The sequence below is a fragment of the Kryptolebias marmoratus genome, linkage group LG5, assembly GCF_001649575.2.
Source record: "Kryptolebias marmoratus isolate JLee-2015 linkage group LG5, ASM164957v2, whole genome shotgun sequence".
Classification (NCBI taxonomy): Eukaryota; Metazoa; Chordata; class Actinopteri; order Cyprinodontiformes; family Rivulidae; genus Kryptolebias; species Kryptolebias marmoratus.
Window position 1 is genome coordinate 23,459,913 of NC_051434.1, and position 21,043 is coordinate 23,480,955.

The 21,043-nt window shown below is 39.8% G+C and overlaps 1 long non-coding RNA gene and 1 pseudogene across 1 annotated transcript; both read right to left on the bottom strand.

The window, feature by feature from the left end:
* Positions 1-2,293: 2,293 nt before the first annotated feature.
* Positions 2,294-3,437, bottom strand: LOC108250830 (annotated as a pseudogene).
* Positions 3,438-19,279: 15,842 nt separating this feature from the next.
* LOC119617051 lies at positions 19,280-20,477 on the bottom strand. The gene is made up of 4 exons (XR_005233217.1): positions 20,398-20,477; positions 19,726-19,797; positions 19,489-19,646; positions 19,280-19,394 (listed from the first exon to the last, which is right to left on the bottom strand). It is a non-coding gene; the product is annotated as an uncharacterized LOC119617051 (long non-coding RNA).
* Between the last annotated feature and the right edge of the window lie 566 nt (positions 20,478-21,043).

Below are 21,043 nucleotides of genomic sequence, written 5' to 3' on the forward strand. Positions count from 1 at the left end.
ACTTTTCCATGTCAGTGTTTTTCCATTCTCCTCGTGGAGAGCCGCTTCCTGGATTTCATGACATCATCTCATCATGTGTTCTCTATGATCTGCTATTATCCTTTACATTGTTTCTGGGCTCTGAACTCTGGTAAAAAGAAACTTCATGTTCTTACATTTTATATAACTTTTATATAACATTTTATATAACTTCACACCATCCACAAATGCAACTGTTCTTTTTCTGCTTTTTTCTTTTTCTTTTTCCAAATTTGAACATTCAATCGTCAGCTAATGTTCATCTTACAACTTCTTCAGCGAATTTCAGCAGTGTTTGAACTGTTCTCTGCTAAAACTTCAACCATTCAAATTCAACTGTCATTGACAATTCAACGATTGTAAGATTTCAGCTCAGTTTCAATTTCTTCAGCAGCTTTCAGCAAAATCATTCAGCTCTCAGACTGCTTTTTTTTGCAGGAAATGCAAATTCCTCTAGTTGTATTTTTATTTGTAGCAGTTTGAGATTTTCTTTGAAAATGTAAAGTGCATTATAAATGAAAAGTAAAATTATTAGAGGTGTAATGGTATGCCTAAGTGACAATATTTTTTTAAACATACAACTGTCCCAAAAGCAGGATTTCTCTACTGGTAAGTTCATTATCGAATAAAAAGTCATAATTTAGTCTTATTTTATATTCAATCTGAAGAATAAAGAGTAACACACAGGTCATGTGTAAAACAGAAAATCTGATAAACTCTAGAAAGGTATCTCTTAAGTAAATATTACTAAAAGATAAAATAAAACTAGGGAGTGTTTTCTTTAACCCTTCTGAAGCCCTCGTAACTGAAGAGAGGAAGAGAAGCACTTGTAACTTTGGGTCCATTTGACCCGAAGGCCACAGGAGGATTAATTATGTGACCCAAACTTCAAGCAAAATACGAAGCAATGCAGAACTAAATAACATCTCCCAATGTGAAAAGATAAAATATAAAACATTCAGTTAGCTGAGTGCTATTGTGAGAAAATGACACGGCACAGTATTTTTCAAAGCATAATAATCAAGCTGCATCTCATATCTGCACCTCTTGTCTCCCTTTGCTGCAGCTGTCTGTGATCTAGTTGTCCACAGCAGATTTTTCACACAGCTTATTTCAGTTAAACAGGCAGGTCTTTTTATGTAGAGTCTTTAGATCTTTATCTTTCTCTGTTTTTTTTCTGTTGTTGACATTAGCAAAATGCAGTCACATCAAACGTGCTCCCACTCTGGGAGCAATTATCACATGTGACTGATGTATTTGTCGTCAGTTGACTTTACCTGCCCAAAATGTCTGTACTGAACCATCACGGTACAAATATATGTACCATTACACCCCTCCTATTATTATTATTATTATATAAACCTGACTTGACCCATAATGATGGGTAATAATAGTAGATTAATGGGTAATATTAGTTGCTTATCTAAGGTCATAGTTGATGCCTTTCCATCTTGGCACTGAGTTAACTTACACCTGTACATGTCAAGGATGGACCCAAGGATGTAGGTTTACAAAAGTACAGAATTCACAAAAAAAAAAAAAAAAAAAAATTAAAAATAAAAGGGTGGCCTGGGCAGCAAACAAAATATCAGAATAAACTAAACAAAAAGAAGCACACAGGGAACAGGCAGGAGAATAAATAGTATGACAGACTGACGACTAGGTGAGAACTGGGAGTAAAGTACTAGGAGAGATGAGGAACAAGTGGATGGAGCTAGGCTGATTGGCAGATGAGGAACAGGTGAGTAATGAGAAAAAGAACTGACTCACAGGGAATGCAATGGTGAATGATACGGAGATGAAACAGGAAAACAAGAAAGCATCCAAAAGAAAACACAAGGAATATCGTAATAAAACAAAATGAGTCTATAACAACAACAACAACAAAAAAAGAACAAACCAAGACAAAACAAAAACCAGATCATGACAGTACCTCCTCACTAAGGGATGTCTCCTGACGTTCAAAAAACAAAACGTTCATTCTGAGTTGGGTAGGTGATGGGGAACCTGGAAGGAAAGACCAGGAAAACAATTAAGTCCGAAAAACTGTCAGAGCACCAAGGCCAAGGGCAACAAATCTAACACAAAACCTGGCAGGAAAGAGAGTTCTAATGAGTGTCCCCGAGAGCATCCAGGCAGGTGTAGCAAATGGGCATTTCCATCTTGAGATTAAACTTCTCATTTATCAGAACTCAACAACTGCAGGGTGAAATTGTTCATTGCAGGGAACTTTCATCATATTATTTACAACAAACAAGAAGGACACTGAATTTGTCTTTATGTTTTTAAAATACCAGCCAAATGTTTTGCAATATTGTATGTCACTGAGTTCATGCTGCTGACGATGGGTCTGAGAGGTGTTCCTTCCTTATGTATTTTAGGGAGTCCATACAGGCAGGGAGTGGTTTCCCCCGGGTATAATCTGTAGTACAAAGATCGATTGATAGTTTTGTCCTTTTCCAGTTTTTGCAGGTAATCCGTGACCTTCTTTTTGTAAGAGCTGGTTGGGTCCCTCTTCAGGGTCTCATAGGTGGTGCTGTCACTCAGTAATGTTGATATTTTTTCCTGGTACTCAGAAGTGTTAAGGACTACGGTGCATCTTCCTTTGTCAGCTGGTAAAATGGTGATGTTCTGGTCCTGGCTGAGTGATGTTACAGCTTTTCTTTCCTGTGGTGAGAGGTTTGAAGGAGGTGGCTTGGCACTGAAGAAGGTTGCTGTTATTTTCAGTCTGAGTTCTTTTGCCTCCGTTTCCATTAAGTTGTTGTTCCTAATAGTGGATTCAGTGGAAGTGATGAGTTCCACAACAGGCATTTCTTGTGGAGAGATTGCAAAATTAAGTCCTTTCGCCAGCACGTCCTTCTCTGGCTGTGTCAGGGTCCTGTCTGACAAATATCTAACCCACTGGTCCTGAATGTTGGAGTTAGTGACATCCACCTGATCTCGCCTGGTGATGAGGAAACAGCTCTCTGTTGTAGTTTAGAGAACTTACCTTGTTGGCGTTCGTTGTTCTTCTGATGCTGTGATAGTTGGGCCTTTTCAACAAAAGTAGAAACTTCTTCTATCAGGGGCAGAGGAAGAAGAGTAGACAGGTTCTGGTGGGTCTGATCAATTTTGTGTGAGAGAGCTTCAATGGTGAAGTGCATCTGTCTAATTCTTTCACTAAGCAGCTTGTGTTGGGCTTTTCAGAGTATTCCTTCTGCTCTATGTCCTTTGATTGTGGAGTTGAGTTTTATACTGCTAGGGATGAGTCTTTCCTGTCTGCATCTCAAACTAAAACAAAGATGGTTCCTGTAGTCTGCAAGCTGTCTTGACATTTTCTCAAACTCCCACACTATTCCTAGGGTGTCCTTCCCAACTACAGAATAGAAGTCCAGTTGTTTTTGTTTTTTAACCTCTTTTGAATTTGCCATGGCATGCATGACTGAAAATCTACACCAGCATAAGGCTTCAATTTGCTAGGGAGCATAAAGATTGGACTCTGGAGCTATGGAAAAAGATCCTGTGGTCTGATGAGTCCAGATTGACCCTGTTCCAGAGTGATGGAACCATCAGGGTAAGGAGAGAGGCAGGTGAAGTGTTGCCTACTGTCCAAGCCTGTGGAGGCAGTGCTATGATCTGGGGTTGCTGCAGTTGGTCAGGTCCAGGTTCAGCAACAGGATGTGCTCAAAGAATGAGGTCAAAGGTCAGCTGACTACCTGAATATACTGAATGAGCAGGTTATTCCATCAATGGATGTTTTCTTCCCTGATGGCACGGGCATATTCCAAGATGACAATGACAGGATTTATTGGGCTTGAATTGTGAAAGAGTGGTTCAGGGAACATGAGACCTCATTTTCATACATGGATTGGCCACCACAGAGATGCTCAACAGTTTGCAACTGATTACAATGATTACAACCCCATGTTCATGTTTTCCTATATGGAAAAGAGAACTATTAAGACCTGCATGGCAAATTTTCAGATGTGTTATTACTACTTCTTCTCTTCAGCTTCCATCCTTACATCTATTACCTTTCACATTCTCAATGATGACTTCTGGTTCAGCTCAACCTTATATACTGAGGGTAATCTGTCATGGGGAACAGCTGAACCCAATTGGTCCTGCCTGCCACTAAAAAAGGTGGTTATTTAAGGACACAGAACACTGAAACCCTCAAACCCTCACCTTAAAAAGAAAGCTTTTCAGACTTCCTGACTCTGAAAACAGCTACCAACCACTGTCAATTCTGTTGTTGTTTGAAGAAAATTACGTTCTGAGAACAGAACACACCAAGCATCTGTTTATGCTTAACTGTGTGTAAATTCTGGTTCCTACAGGCATCAAAGAAAATAACCACAGTCCTTTAGGGTTAAAAAGGAAGTGCCACATTGCCTCCTTTGATGGATTAAAAAGTTATATAATTAAATGTGCATTTTCTAACCTGTTGAAAGTTATTTTCTGCCCTGCAATCATCATTTTAAATTGTGATAATATTGTGCCCTACGGTGGCCCCGAAGTGCAAACCACATCAATAAATCACTAAACACAAGGACAAATTTAATAAAACACAACTACATTAACCTACCAGAAGAGGTAGGTACCAGTGGAAAACATGAGACATTGCTGACTGAACGACAGCACTGTTTGGCTTTTAAACTGAAAGTTATTCTGCCAGTAGCACATTTTTCAAAACATGAATGTTACCAGTGAGTCAATATTATGGTACCAAGTTTGAACATTCCAATATTATTCACAACCTGCCATAACTTGTGCTAGGTTTTTAATATTACAAAGAAGGAGAAAGGAGAATAAGATAAAAGTAAAGAAAAAAAGTAAATCTTTGTAAAATTAAAGGGTTTGTTTCTCTAGATTTTTTGTAGATACCTATAACAGTGTTGTTACAATAAACATCACATAAACGGTACAAAACTTAATTTAGTTGTGTGTGTGTGTTTTAATGAAATTATATTACTCCAATGCGAAGAATTCATTGTTTAGGGTAACTTATTGAGACTGAACACATAAATCCTAGATTTATAGAATTTGTCCCTCTTTTGAGGGTGGTGCCCCAAGGTTTAAAATTTATGAACTTTTAATAACTCCTCACTTATCCATCTTATAACGTGCACCTTTACAATTACAATAGCCTCTAGTACCTCTGTCAAAAACCTCAGTCTAATCTTTGACCAAGACTTATTCTATAATCTCCTCTAATACAATACACAATTCTCATTACATATAAAGCACTGTCCTCACTCCAGCATTTTTAAAGCAGCTAATTGTCCCTTACAGCCTGACTACAACACTTTGCTCCCAGCTTACAGATCTCTTAGTGTTCCACAAATCTCTAAAACTAGAATGGAGGGAGAGCCTTTAGTTTTCAGGCTCTGCTCCTCTGGAATCAACTCTCTGCTTCTGTACAAAATGCTGGCACTCTTTCTGCCGTTAAAATAAGCTGAAAATGTATTTATTTGACTGACCTTATTTTTAATCATTAATTTTCACATTCATTGTTACTTTGTTTTGTTTGATCATGTATGCATTTACTTTTAATATTTGTTTTTATTAAATTGTTATTACCTTTAAATTTATAGCTTTTGTTTTTTTATTGTATTTGCTCTTCTATTAATTGTGTTAGCTATGTATACTTTTTTGTTTTATATTATATTTAGTCCTTTTTTGCATTGTTAAGCACAGTGAGTTACTGCTGCAAATATTAAATGCTATATAAACAGAGTTGAGTTAAGTTGAAATGTGTCGTTTTGTACATTAATAATGTCAGCAACCATTGTTACCTACCTGAGTGAAGTTGCCCCCCCCCCCCACCTTCTACAAATCAGACGAATTTTGTGTCAAAAGTTTGTGCTATTTTGTGCAGCAAAAATTTTCGTTTGTGCCGCTATCATTTTAAAGATATTAAGAAATATTTCTAGAGGTCACGAAAGGTCAACCAGCCCCCCCACCTTCTTCAAATCAGACGAAATGTGTGTCAATCAACTCGGCTACATTTGTGCCGCTATCATTCTGAAGACATAAATAGAAAGGTTTCCATGGGTCATCAACGGTCAATGAACATCTGTTCATGTTGGAACTGTGAATTTATTTCAAATTTTATGTGCTAAATATTATCATGAATAATTTATTTACAGCCTGGAAGAAATTGCTTTGGAACTAGATCTTTAGAATGAACAGGTTGGTATAACCCAGGGGTCGGCAACCCAAAATGTTGAAAGAGCGATGTTGGACCAAAAAAACAAAAAACAAATATGTCTGGAGCTGCAAAAAATTAAAAGCCTTATATAATGAAGGCAACACATGCTGTATATATCTTTATTAGCTATATTAGCCTATCTGATAGGCTACTAATATAGCTAATATAGCTGCTTCGGAGTCGGGCCAGCCGGGTCGGCCCTGCTTCGTGGGCGGAGCAAGCTTAGCTCCTGTTCACTCATTGATCGTGGGTGTGACCAGGTGCAAGCATAAAGAGCGAACGGTAGGAATATAAACAACAGCGTTAGCTTACCCTGCTTACCCTTATGCCGTCTGTCCCCCAGCTGAAGGCGCTGTAAAGCCTGAAATCTCCGGCAGATAACAGCTGTCCTACTCCATGCAACAATCGCAGCATCCAGAGCATTTCTTCCACTGCGCCTCACTTCCTGAAGTCATAGGAGAATCCCCATAAGTTTAAAAAACAGCAACAACACAGGGCCAACTTTGTCCATAACGCTTTTGTTGTTTACACAACTTGCGCCAAGTTTCGGTAGCGCACCCCCTGCACCGCGGCCCGCCCCCACCCCCCGCAACACGAGGAGGCGTTCCTTTGCCGGTGTGAACAGGATGCATTCTTTATAGAGCCGAGCCGAGTAGAGCGGAGTAGAGCAGGACTTCTGAATTATGGTCCGTGTAAAAGAGGCATACATTAAAACAAAAAATATATTTCTCTTCCCCATCTTTTTCCATTTTCAAACATTTTTGAAAAAGCTCCAGGAAGCCACTAGGGCAGCGCCAAAAAGCTGCATGCGGCTCTAGAGCCGCGGGTTGCCGACCCCCGGTATAACACCCCCCAAAACAAACTTGGTGACCTGTATTTTAGCTTCTGATTACTAGAGGGTGCTATTAGACAAACTGTACTTTTGAAATACAAAAAATAAGAATAGAACCAAACGTGCAAAAATTTTTGCTGCACAAACCAGCACAAATGTAACACAAACATTTGACACCAATTTCGTCTGATTTGAAGAAGGTGGGGGGAGCAACTTCACTCAGGTTTGTTTTACCTGTTACTGTTGTTACTGTAATGAGAAGGATTGTGTATTGTATTCTGCCAGTCACAGGAAGTCAATGCAGAGAGGGTAAGGCAGTTTGTGGCTGGGAAAACATCTTGATTTGAATGAAAATATTGAAATGTTTTCATGATGTCTGGATTGCTGACTATGGGTCGGGGGGGTGGGGGGGGATTATGCATCCATAATCACACATGAAGCCAAAGGCTAACATTCATCTTAAGTCCCTTTGTGTAAAAGAAGGCATCCCGAATTCCACAGATGTGAGACCCTGAAAAAAATAAAACTGAAAAATTCTGAGCGTAAAATCTCTCGGACCTAAAAGAAAGCCCAAAATTTTGTTCTACACTGCAATACAAAATAGTTTTCATTCAAAAAGTATTATTGGAACTAAAACAACAACAGGAGTCGAAATGCTGAGTACAGCAACAAAATTATGTGGCAATGGATATCCATGCATCAAATGTTAGAATCTTACCCATATTTTTCAGTGTTTCCAAAACTTTTGTATTTAGTTCTGTTATAAATTGTGGGAATAGCTGTGTTGAATGTGGATGCAAATCCTTTGCAATAAAAGTATTAATGGACTTTATAATCTGCTTTGCCTTTTCCAACTTACCTTTGATGTTGCTTGATGGTTTTCTAGTTTGCAGTGGCAACTGTACACAACTTGCATATAGTGTGACTCCTGTGAATGCCATTTTTCCCTTAAGTGCATAAAAGCTTAACTACTTCCAAACACTGCCTTTCAATTCAGAAGGTCCCACTTGTGTGGCACCAGGCTAATATAATCTGGTGCTATCAACAGGTTCACAGACAACAAGGAGGGAACCAGTAAATCAGAACCCACGGAAACCGACATCTGAATTTTGATACAATTTTATTCCCAAAGGGGATAAAAAGTCTTATTCTTCTGCAGCACGCTCTGGTTGCCCCGCTCGCTCCTCCATGTCACCGCGCTGTCCTCCTGTGAGGCACAGACAACCCTAACCAGAAGCATTGTCCAAACGAAAGAACCCGCCGGTCTTCTACAAGCCCTCCACGAGGCTCCCAGCGGATATCAGTGGAAAACAGAACTCATGGATAAGGGAAGAGTTCCACCTCTTCCTGCTGACAGTCCAACGCGTCATTTTCCACTGATTGTAGTCGTCGCTGCAGTCAACCGCAGAGCCACCCAATCGATTCGGCTCTTCCATTGTGCCACACACCACACCCGGCTGTAATCGACTCGCTTGGTTCCCTTCTCTTTTTTGAATGTCAAACCCGTCCTTTTTTAAATGTTCCACCAGCGTCTCTGACAGGTCCATGATGCGTGCTAATAGGCTGCTTCCTGACACGCCCACCACTACACAGGTGACCAGCATCAGCCTTTAATCCTTCTGAGTCCACAGTGGATAAAAAAGAATATAACATACAATAACAAAAAAATACACAACCATAAACTATTTACAAAGAAAAATGCGCAACAATAAACTATTTACAAAAATCACACTTTACAAAATAAAAACAATTTCCACTGTGTGACACTTGCATAAGTTGTGTTTCTCTTTTGTGGATGCCGTAAACTGTGCAGGCACTGCACTTAGTTTTGCCTTTTCATTCCTCAACAGGGCTTTATTAACATAAAATACTAATTAATTTGTTACACTTTTTAATCTATTCAGAATCGCTCATGTCCGCATCATGGTGCTTAAACAAACCAATTGTACCCCCATTTTTACTGAAAATCTGAAAATAGCAAAAGGTCTTCTGCACATTATTGACAATATTTCCAACATTTTGCTGTTATTTCAAAAGTTTTACACTGGAATTTGTGATTGTGTGTGCATAGATATGGGTAGTAATTTCTTGAATTTTGTATAATTCAACTTTTTACTCATGTTTGTCTGCAGGGGCATTCTGGGTAATTGAATGTTACATCAAAATGATCCAACCTAAATAAATCCTGCATGTTTATATCTAATCGAAAAAAAAAGAAAAAAAAAAAGCAGGGTCAAGTAAGCAAGGAAACTAATTTAATTAACCTTTCAGTCTTTTTCATCAGGCACTGAGTAGATTCAAAGCACATTAACATTCGGCTCTGAAGGACAAATTACAAAAACCCTGTTTGCGATCATGTTCTTTCTTTGTCTGGTGTATACTGAAAAATACATTTTGCTAAAACATTTTTCTTACACAACATTAATCAGCACCAAAATAGAAGGATACAATGCCAGACCAGGGCAGTTTTCTGTATCCCAATTTTATCAAGTAGGCTCACCTTTGAACTCAATTACAAGTTGCATTTTGTGGGTAAAACTTTCTGATGCATCAATCAAAAACAAACCAGGAAAATTCTAATAGCACTTTTAAGGAGCCAACTTTCAAGGCTGTAAATTCTCCTCTCAATGAAAACAGCATTTACCAGACCTTGAACTGAATGTGTGGAAGGATCAACTGAAAACGGTCTTGTTAGAAAAAATAAGCTACTGTATGCAAAACTTAACAAATAATACAGCACTGGGACAGTGACATCTACTTACAGTGTCACAATATGTATTTTGAGACATTTTTGTGTTCCTCTGTAAATCACTACCATATCATAGTGGAGGAGTTAGTGTGCCTTAATGGTTCTAGGAGCAATGCTGGTAAGGGCAAGTGCCCGCCGATAGCTGAGGTGTTGAAAGGTGCTTCCGTAAGCCTTACCCAGGAGCCAGACCTTGGGGGAGGGTCTCATCAGCGAGGGTCTGGTGACCGGGCCTGGACCCATGGGGCCTGGTCAAGCTCAGTCCAAATGATCTACATGGGTACATCAGGTGAAAAGAGCTATTTCTGGGAACCAAAGGGTGCTTTGGCCCTAGCTTATTGAAGCTGGCTCTTGGGACATGGAATGCCAACTCTCTGGTAGAGAAGGAGCCTGAGTTTGTGTGAGGTTGAGCAGTACTGACTAGATATAGTTGGGCACACCACCTCATTGCACAGTGTGGGTTTTGGAACCTAACGGACCTTATTCTAGATTGCAGTTGCACATGGTGAGAGATGCCAGGCTAGTGTGGGACTACTTATAGTCCCCCGGCTTGGTGCCTGTGTGTTGGAGATTTTCCCAGTGGATGAGAGGGTAGCCTCCCTGCACCTTTGGGTGGAGGGATGAGCTCTAACTATTGCTTGTGCCTATGCGCCAAACTGCAGTTCAGAGTACCCAGCTTTCTTGGAGTTCTTAGCTGGGATGTTGAAAGGTGCTCTGGTTGGGAACTCCCTTATTCTGCAGGGGGACTTCAAAGCCCATTTGGGTAATGACAGTGTAACCTGGAGGGGTGTGACTGGGGGAATCTGAACCAGAGCTTTGTTCTGGTATTGGACTTCTGTGCTAGTCCCGGTTTGCCCATAATGAACACCATCTTTGAACATAGGGGTGTCCGTAAGCTCACTTGGTGCCAGGACACCCTAGGCCACAGATCAATGATATACTTTGTACCATATTTTATGGACTATAAGGTGCACCAAAAAGCCCTCAAGTTTCTCAAAAAACGACAGTATGCCTTATAATCCGGAGTGCCTTATATATGTAAAAAGTCGTAATGTTTTAGTACGACTTTGGTAAACTATAAAGCATTAAGGCTTAGTTATAGTTGCGCAGGGCTCTGCGCACAGTGTTTATACTTTACGTTTACCTAATGCGCCTTATAGTCCAGTGCGCCTTATATATGACAAAAGTTCGAAAATGGATCATTCATTGACAATGCCTCTTTTAATCCAGTGCACCCTATAGTGCAGAAAATATGTTAGTTGTATTGTCTGGTCTGCAACTGTATGTTTTGGACACTTGGATGAAGAGAGGATCGGAGCTGTCAACTGATCACCAATTGGTGGTGAGTATAACACATTTACAATAACAGGTTTGTTGTTTTACCCTGTCGTGGCAGAAAAATAATTTCCAGGTAATGTTAGATGAAATCATTCAAACAGGTTTTTTATGTATGGTGCACGACATACAGAGAGCCTTAAAGACAATCAACAATTAATATCAGAGTCCTAGGTCTGAACGGGAAGCTCAGAATCAAAGCTCCGGCCCCCAAACTCAACACAGGAGCTTATATTAAAGATACTGAAACACTGGACTTGAACGAAGAGCTAGGGAAAAGCAAATCAGTCTGGTTCCCATGAGGAGAAAATTCAACATCACTACAGTAAACAAGTTCATTCTGTGAGAACCCATGGCACTTGGAATAGAAGTCATAAAATAGTCATGACTTATCAACAACAGGTGTTACCCTATAATAAATTCCACCATTAAACTCCCTTCAGATTTCCACTTACAGTACCTGATTTACACTCCCTTTCACAATAAGAGTTTGTTTTTTAATTCTGTTTTTTGTGTATCTTTTCAACTTGGTACTCTGAACTTCGGATTAAAAATTATACTATTTACGATGACAATTTAAATTTGATGTTCATATTTTGTTCAAGCCAAGGTGCCCTTCACCTATGATGACAACCACACTACTTTTTTGACAACTAGAGATCCATTCATCCATTTTTTTTACCTGCTTTTCCATTCAAAGCTGTAGGGCACCTGGTGCTTATCTCCAGTGGTCACTGTGCGAGAGACGTGGTACACCCTTGACAAGTTGTATGTCCAATGCAGAGCAAGGATGGGCAATTCATGCAAAAATAATTTTTTTGTCTTAATCAACACTAAGCAGCCACTTTAAGTTTTATTTTTTTAATAAACCACAATAATAGACTGAACACTCAAAGTTGTTGTTTTTTTTTCATTTTTTGATGTTGACACGCACGTACACCCACACACTTACGTGTGTGTGCCTGCATTGTATTGATAAAAAGCACAATGTATGGAAAAGCATTGTGGTAGTTAGGGAACAGCTTAGCTTGTCACTACCAGGTACCAGTTAAAGAAAGAAAAAAAAAATGCGGTGATGTTTGCATAGATTTGTTGAATTTTTCTATTATAACTACATATTAAATATTCAAACATCACTGCTCATTCCTACCCAGATCCTACTCAACCTATCAGATAAAGATTGGCTCACAGCAAATTTGGAAAGCCTATTTCAGTTTGAAAGCAAGTCATTATACTGCTAAGACTTAGTACGCAAACAGGTTTTCTCTTCTCTTTTCTGCCTCCACAAGACTTTTTCTTGCACCTTCACCACATGCTACACACCAGCAGCACATTCCTATAACCGTACTACACCTGCCTGTGCACCATGCTTCAGACCCCACCCTGGCATGACTCAATGCTATGCTACCATGATAGCCTAAAACTACAACCACAGGTATCATGTTTGCACATGCTTGTGTGGCAGACGGTAGCATTAAAGTTACACAATGATATTAGGATTTGATTACCCACAACGCCACCTGGGACTTTCAACCAGGAACTCAATTAACAAGTTTGTTTGCAATAAGCAGAAGAGAAGGTTTCAAGTTAATAAAAGTTTATTAAAACAAAGTAGGTGATTAAAATGACTATTTATAAAAAGAACAAGTTGGCGAGGCTTACCTAGGTCCTGGATGGGAGGCTCCCAAATTAGAATCACAATAACCACTCGTGAACTCACAAGTGAATCCCTCCACCTGTCTGTGCTGATCACTCCAATCACACACACAAAAAAAGGGGACGCCACCATCCAGGGCACATGCACGTCCGTCGCCAACCTGCAGAGCAAGAGAATAAATAAAAAAAATACACTCCCGATACTAATAAAATACAAGTATAAAAATACAATAAAAAATGGTTTAAGAACAAGTCCAGTCGCAGCCGGCAGCGCACGAGCCGGTACTAAACAGGGGCAGTCGCCCCCCTCTCTCCGATCAGCGCGTGGGTGTGTCAGACACTACTTTCAACGGATGCAGGGTGAGTGGCGTCTGAAGCATTTTTTTTCAATTCCGGCAAAGCGGCAGTGGTGACTGTGGACAGATCTATAATCCACAATAGAAACAATAGAAACAGTTTAAAACAAATTCCTTAAAATAAGAATCACAACTGATTCCACCTACCAATCGGGTTAATTTCTCCTCGCCCCCCGCACAGACAGGAAAGCGCATAAACTGGTTCACTGGCAGAGGAGCCACTTCACTCAACGCGAGTGTGAATACACCAAAGCTTATCTGTTGGTGCAAAAAAATATAAACTGCACGGTCAGGACAATTGTAGGTGCGCAGGAAGCCAACCTCACCTGCACTCTGTGCGCAGCCAATGCCACCTGGAAACGCGTAGTGCTGCGTCTGTGACCACACTCCCAAAAACGCTGAGTGACGTGTCAACCAACTAGTGCCAATACACGATCACAGGTGCTTTTATAGTGAGCGCCCTCTGATGTTATTAGCAGACCAAGCAATTACCCTGGCAGAAGGTGGAGTCTCCACCTACGTCCTGCCACATTCGTTTCTATGAACTTGACCTAATACACAGAATGTTCCTTTATATCTGGAAGGTTTCATACTTTCACCATCAGTTTTAGCCTTGCTGTGGAGTAGCAAACACCATCCTCCAACAGAGAAGGTAGCTGGAGGAGTTTTCTGTGCAAAACCTCAATCATATCCTACTTTTTCCGTCTTTGTCCAGTAGGCCTGACCATGATAAGAACAAGTTCATCTGGCTTTAAGTTTTAAAGGCAAAAATGGACAGCTGAGTGTGTTGTGGTGTTCATTGGGGTGTGAAGAGCATGCATTGATTGTTACAGCATAAAATTCCAAAATCTTTGGTTCATGACTTCTTTTTCATAACCCAAATGCTTTGTTGTCTGTCAAATGTTTTGTACTGCAATTAAAATTTGCTTTGATGAATGTGCATTTGGTAAGAAGCTCCCTTTAGCACTAGTAGCACCCACTCACATAAAAACACTACTTCGACAAATAAATTTGAACAACCATGACATGAAACATCTTGGTTATGTTAGTGCACCAATCACTGCTATATTTACTGTATTCAAAAAGACTCCAAAGACCTTTACAAGAGGTCAAACTGTGTCCAAACCAGTTTGACCTGAATAACTTCATATCAGGAGACAGAAATGTGTGTCACTAGGAATTAAATGGCATCATGTAAGCTGGTCATCAACACCATCAATAATACTTCTTCTGTATTCATGCATGCAATGACCCACTCGTCTGTGCAGGTTTAAAGCTGACACTGACTGTAGTTACTGGGACAAGGGCCAGGCATCTGCACATAATTTCACAGAAACAGATGGGATTACTACCTAAGATGCTTTTATTATTCAGTGCTCACAATAAGTGCTGATGAGAGACCTTCAGATCCGAATGCACCGATACAAAACTGAGACGTCAAGAGATTTGTTTTCTAGGCAATTATAGCTGAACACCACAACATGATGTTGCCACAGGGCTTTTAGAACAGCAGTGCGCCCCAAACAAAGGAATGAAATCAAAGCAGTTTCAGCTCAAATAATGATAAAATGGGAATTTTCTGTTGAAACAATTCTCAAACTCACAGTCTCAAGGACTCAATAGGCAACATGAAGGCCAAATCATCAGTTTTCAACAATTTAATATGAGAAAAGAACACTAATTAGTTTACCCTTCCTATAAACCTGTACTTTACAAAGGGTCAGTGGTCTCAGCTGACATGTTTGGCAGCAGAAAGAAGGCCGCATTGTGGCATATCTGGCACTACAGTGTTTTAGTGCTGGTTTCTGATTTTATTTGCTATGCAGCAGTAAAAGAGTTCTATAGATTTCTATCATTACCCAACAAAACAAGCACAAGTTTCTTTTCTGGGTTTTTTTGCCCTTAAAGCATACATGTGAAAATAGTGAAATGAAAAGCCCAGGGAGATTTTTGACTGAGACCCAGAGCAGAGCTAATGGTCTATTAACTGGAAAAGTCTGTTTTTATGTAACTAAAAGAAGGAAAAACACATACATGTGTCAAGCAGAATAAATGCATGATAGAGAGCGGAAAAACAATACTGCAGGGCAACCGCTTTTTCAACATCTACTTACTATCAGGCTCCCAGTACAAAGAGTGACTATAAATTTGAAATCTTGTTATATGCTCCATAATTTTGATGTACTTTTACTATGAGCTCAAACACAGTTCTAGCACTGGGGTCTTGGTCATGCAAAAGAAGCTTTAAAGCATTGTCTCACATCAAACAACACAGTTGTGATAGTTATAAAAGCTTTGTCAACAGTGGAGTGTAGTCCAAGTGACACTGATCCTTCACAGAACAATTGAAAACTAAGGATGGAGGTACCAGACTCTTGTTGATGATGATGCTTAGATCCCACACACATTAGATTTAGGCATAAAAAAAAGCTTTTCACAGTGAATTATGAGTTGCATAAAACTGGAGAGATGGAAGATGGAACTGATGACACTTTCAAGGGGAACTAAAATCTAATATTCACTAAGTAAATTCCTGTTATTGTACAGAGTTTAATAGTTACTATAGGGATTCACAACAACTACATTTTTGCAAACTGAGAAAAGCTTTCGCCCTATTCGTACAGGATCAGTTTTACCTAGGAACTACGTGATATTTGTAATAATTATGGAGATTGTCTGCGTTGTTAATCCTGTGCAAATCGGCCATGTCAGTAATTTGTAGAGTGAAAATTACCTACTATATTTTTTTAAAACTCTGAGGTCCTGTGATAATGCTAATCCAATGCGAATAAGCGTCTCTGTGATTTGGACAGAAATGGGTGTGACCCGATACGTATGATGGCAGTTTTGTTTTCCTGGGCACATTTTTATTTGCTTTTGGCAATAAAGATTGCAATGGAGTGCATAGATAACCTTTTGTGTCACGAGCCAGCAAAACCCGTAAAGATCGTCATAAAAAAGAAAAGGCTGAAGAAAAGGAGCAAAATCACATGCAAATGGTGGCTCACATCACATACAACCAGATGCCATTTCACTTCCTACAACTACTCTGAAAATGTGTTTGAAAATAAGAAAAGCTTACGTTTCATGATAACTCTTCAAACAGAGCCAGTCTTTTCCAAAAGTGCTCATTGGTGAGCGGTTAGGTTGTTGACAAGTTCATACTCAGATCTTTATATTCCCAGACCTAGAGATGGGATTTACAGCTCTTTGAAGGCAGACAGATCTTGTTTATTCATTCATTTCAAAGAGCCATTGAAAAGAGTAGCTCATTTTTTTTTAATTTATTTTTAAGAAACCAGCCTGGGGCAATTCATTTTATTTTATATAATTATTGAGAGGAATGATGTGGTCAGATTTGGATCAGAAGTCAAACCTAAACGTTTCACTGACTGATAGAGTTTTTTCTATGTTTATTTGTTTCGTGATAACAGAAATGCATTGATTAGAGCTTGGTGCTTAGAGGTAAAGTTGGGTGTTTAGCTGTAGTTACGGTTATAGTGACCTAGGGGTGTAGTGCTGTGGTCTTGTAATCCTGAGGTTGCAGGTTCGTGGTCAGGAAGGGCATCCTGCATAAAACAATTGCCAAATTATTTGTGTGAGTTTGCTCGCTGTAGCAACCCTTGTAGTGTGAGCAGCAGTGTGTGCAATTATCAAATGCAGGACATTTGTGTGTCCACCCACCCCCTTTATGTGGGACGTGGACCTGTCCTGCCAAAATAGAAATGGTTGGCAGGTATGCCTGATGTGGAGGCACAGGCACTAGTTTTTGTATCATTGTCATTATTGGTGATGAAGATTTCACTATCATTATTAATGTTGTTGGAATTGTCAGGATTTATCAAATAGTCAACAGTGAGCAGCTCGATGACAGACAGACTCTAGAGACACAGCATAAAGGTAAGTGATTTTATTTTCAGTGCTCGTGGGGACCCAGGACCAGGATCTGGTAGGGAAGGCAGGTGGTGAGTATTTGTTTTGTTGGTCGCATGTTGTGTTGATAATAGATCGGTTAGTGATTGTTGTTTGTCTTGCAGGAGAGTGCTAATAATCGGCATGAAGGAGCGTGGTACCAGTAGTGATCGGAGGAGAAGGCTTACAGGTAATCCGGTTTCAGATGGTGAAGTAAGTGTTCACAGTAAACAGGTTCTCGTAGGAGGCAGACAGGCAGCGTTACAATCAGGCTTGGGTGAGTGGCTTCGGGATCTTCAGGCGGAGACCAGTGATACAGATCAGACAGGGCTCTAACAGGTAACTCTGAGAGTACACGCAGGACACAAAAACATGAGTAAACAAGAGAAGTTTCAGATCTCCAGTAGGCTAAGTTGCTTTACCCAGGGCAAGCAATGCTCCAGCGCTGGTCTGATCCACAAAGCAGCCTTAAGGAATGCAGCCACTCTGATGAACCTGATCCTCTGCAGCTGCGGGTGATTAATTCACCAGCCAATGGGAGAACAGGAACCAGCAACCAGGAAGCAGATTCACAGAACACCACTCGTTCTCTTCTCACCTCCACCATTATTTTTGTCAGGTGTTGAACTTTTAAGTGGTGATGCAAACTATTTGTTGGCCCGATCCTTAATAAGGTATTTTTTTCTGGCAAATATACTTCGCTTTACCTTTTTTGTAATAAAAAAATGGAACCAGATGATGATGCATTTTCCTTGGCTAAGAGTATTTTCCTTGAGCTGCCAGCCACTCACCTTAATGAAGTGTGTCCCACCTTTTAGACCCCTTTGACATCTGCATACTAGGTACTCATGTGAAGGCAGTGTGGACAACTCACATGATGTCATACAATATTTTCATACCAAATAAGCATGCATGTGTACTCTGCTGATGTTTACAGCCATGGTCTTCTGCTATTTACACAAAACTGCTAAAACTAGATATGTGGCTTCAAAGAGTCCCGTGAATAGATAGTTATTGTCAAGCCCTTCCTCTGTTTGAGAGATGAAACAGAAGCTCCTACTGACTCAGTCTTCCTGTTAGAATTTTATCAGCAATATTTGTGCTATTGAATTAATTTTACTGACTAAAACTGTCGTACACTTCCTCACTGTAACCATTAAATGTTGTGAACCAACTTCTGTTTGTGTTTTCAGCTTACAAAATTGCTATGCCAATCCTCTAGTTATTTTTTTTTTCTTTTCAGTTCCAAAAAAATATACATATTTTTGTATTTCATAAGATATGTGTGAGCCACACCAAAGGGGCAGCAACCCGCAGGCAGCCCCTCAATGATGCCATCAGAAACCCCCAGCTGCCCTAAAATACCCTAGCTCTTGCTGAACCAGTGCAGGCACCAGGACAGGAGTAGGAAGGTGAAACCGGACACATGGGGGAGGCCATGTGTTGCATGCGTGTCTGTGGTAGTGTGAAATGTTGCAATGGTTGCAGCTGTGTAAGTCTAAAGGTGCATTAAAATGGGGTCAGTAGAGCCCCACTGCTTGCAGACAGCAGAACCCTCCCCAACCCCAAAACCCTAAGTGTCTAATCAATTCACTGATTAATTAATTAATACACTAAATTATATCCTTTCCCCTATGTGTTATCTGGTGCCCTGTCCGAGGCATTTGTAAAACTGTAATTCTGCATTTCAAGACCCAGATGTAGCATTTCTGTATAATTCTAACAGTGCACTGCTATTATTATTATTATTATTATTATTATTATTATTATTATTAACAGGAAACCCTAAACAGGATCAATAGACCAGTTAATCAGAAGAATGTTACAAGTCTTAGGAGTGGACACAGACTGAAAATTTTTGCAGTTTAGTGCCATATATTTACAGTAAGAGAAAACATACAGTCAACCAATATTTACTTTTTACAACAGTGAAATTTGTCCAAATATCCATTCAGAATTCAAAGTGCACATATGTGCTACAATAAATAAATAAACCCAAAAAACCCCCAAAAATTCATTCAAAGTTTATCGTCATTTCCTGCAACTCACCCCTTTCAGTCATTAAACCCAGGCTGGAATTTATATAACAGATAGTAAAGTACTTGAAATAGTGAAAGTAATATGGGGTCGGGAAATGTGCCATGATCAGAGTAGGTAAAACTTCAAAGGCTGTAAGGAGCCACTTACCAGCCCGGCAGGTGGGACAGAAGTCTTCATGCTATAATTGACAAGAACCAGGTAATAGTCTGATGAGCGGAGCCGAAACCAGACACGGAGACTTGAAATCCAGTAAGTGAGTTTATTTACAAGTGCAGGTATATACAGTGGAGGATTATCGACCGCAGTCTGAAAGGCAAGAAGGGGTAAGGTGAGTCTTGGGTACTTATTATTCGTCTTTGCCAGAATAGGAGAGTTTGTGAGTAATGTTTCTCTTTCTTACAGGTTCAGAGGTTGTTTGTGGCGTCGAGGAGAAGGCAGAGGATCCAGCAGCAATCCAGAAGGTAAGGAGTCCAGTGATCCAGCAAAGGTAAGCACGTCCCAACGAGGTTCAGGTAAGTTCCAATCAAAAACGGTGATCATCTAGGTGAGGTTAACAACCTGAAGCAAAAAGCACATAGCAATGAAAAATTATCGAAGTCTTAGTTTAAGGGTTAGAATCTATGGCTGTGATCCTAACCAGCAGGTTTAATGCTCCAGCGAAGATCTGGCTTAAATGCTGGATCTGCTCATCAGGTGTAATCAGGTGCAGCTGGAGAGGAAAAGGTTAGTGGCGCCGCCCCCACAGGCGGAGTTAATTCCAGATCCTCACAATAATATTGCAATCTTTAAATAGGCTCGATGCCTGGACCATTAGCTTGCCGTCAACAGGTAAAAACGGCCTGTACAATAAAACAGGACCAATGTTTCAATAATAAATACATAACTAAATGTTTTAGATCAAATTGTATCCAGTGTGCCCACATATTCAAATAAATAGCACTACTTGCACTTTAAGTAATTCCAATTACACTATGTATATGTAATAAATAGAAATGGTTCAATACAATATAAATCACATTCATTAAAATCTAATAAATATACATCATATAAATTGGCTGATATGCAAGTTAAATATACACAATACAATATTTCAGTCAAAAGAAAATAGTGGCAGAACCAGTTTAAAGTGGAAAAAAAAGTTGTTCAAGGCACTTTATTTTAATTACATCTATATTTTCCTTTAATAGCTAGTAAGGCTTCATTTAGTGAATCAGCAGCAGTGCTGCAAAATGCAGCTACACAACCACTCACTGAAATCAATACAACTAACAGCAAACCTAACTTTAGCACACAGCCTCCAAACACTTACCAATTCTGTGGTTTATACCTGACACAAATGCCCCTTTCACCACAACTTGGGTCCCGACTCCTATAGTTTTAACAAATGTGCAGTAAGTGTCACAAAGAATCAATATGAAACCGTCAAACACACAACTTAAACTGACCTGCAGCTGTGCTCTCTTCAGCATGCCTCTCTGTTTGTCCCTCATATTTCCACTCACGTTAATAAGCCCATCCAATAGGCTGCGGCTGCCCACGTGACCCCCTGAAAACCCACAGCGATTGGCCGTAACGGTTCAGTAAATCTTGTGAGAATGACTACCCACTGCATTGGAAGTATCGTAAGATTTTCTAATTGTGAGAACAATGCAAAGGCAGAACAGACTAAGAAGAGAGAGGAAAACTAATTTGGGATTTAACACCTGGGTTACACAGAACTCACTGTAAGTAAGTAAGTATGTAAGCTTTATTTCTATAGCACTTTTCACAGACCAGGGTCACAAAGTGCTGCACAAATGTAAAATAAGATAAATTAAAACAACATACAAACAATAAAACATAATATTACACTAAAAAGCAATCTTAAAAAAGTGGGTCTTAAGTTGTTTCCTGAAAGTGTCAATACAATGTAGAAATCGAATAGTGCAAGGTAGCTCATTCCACAGGCGCGGCGC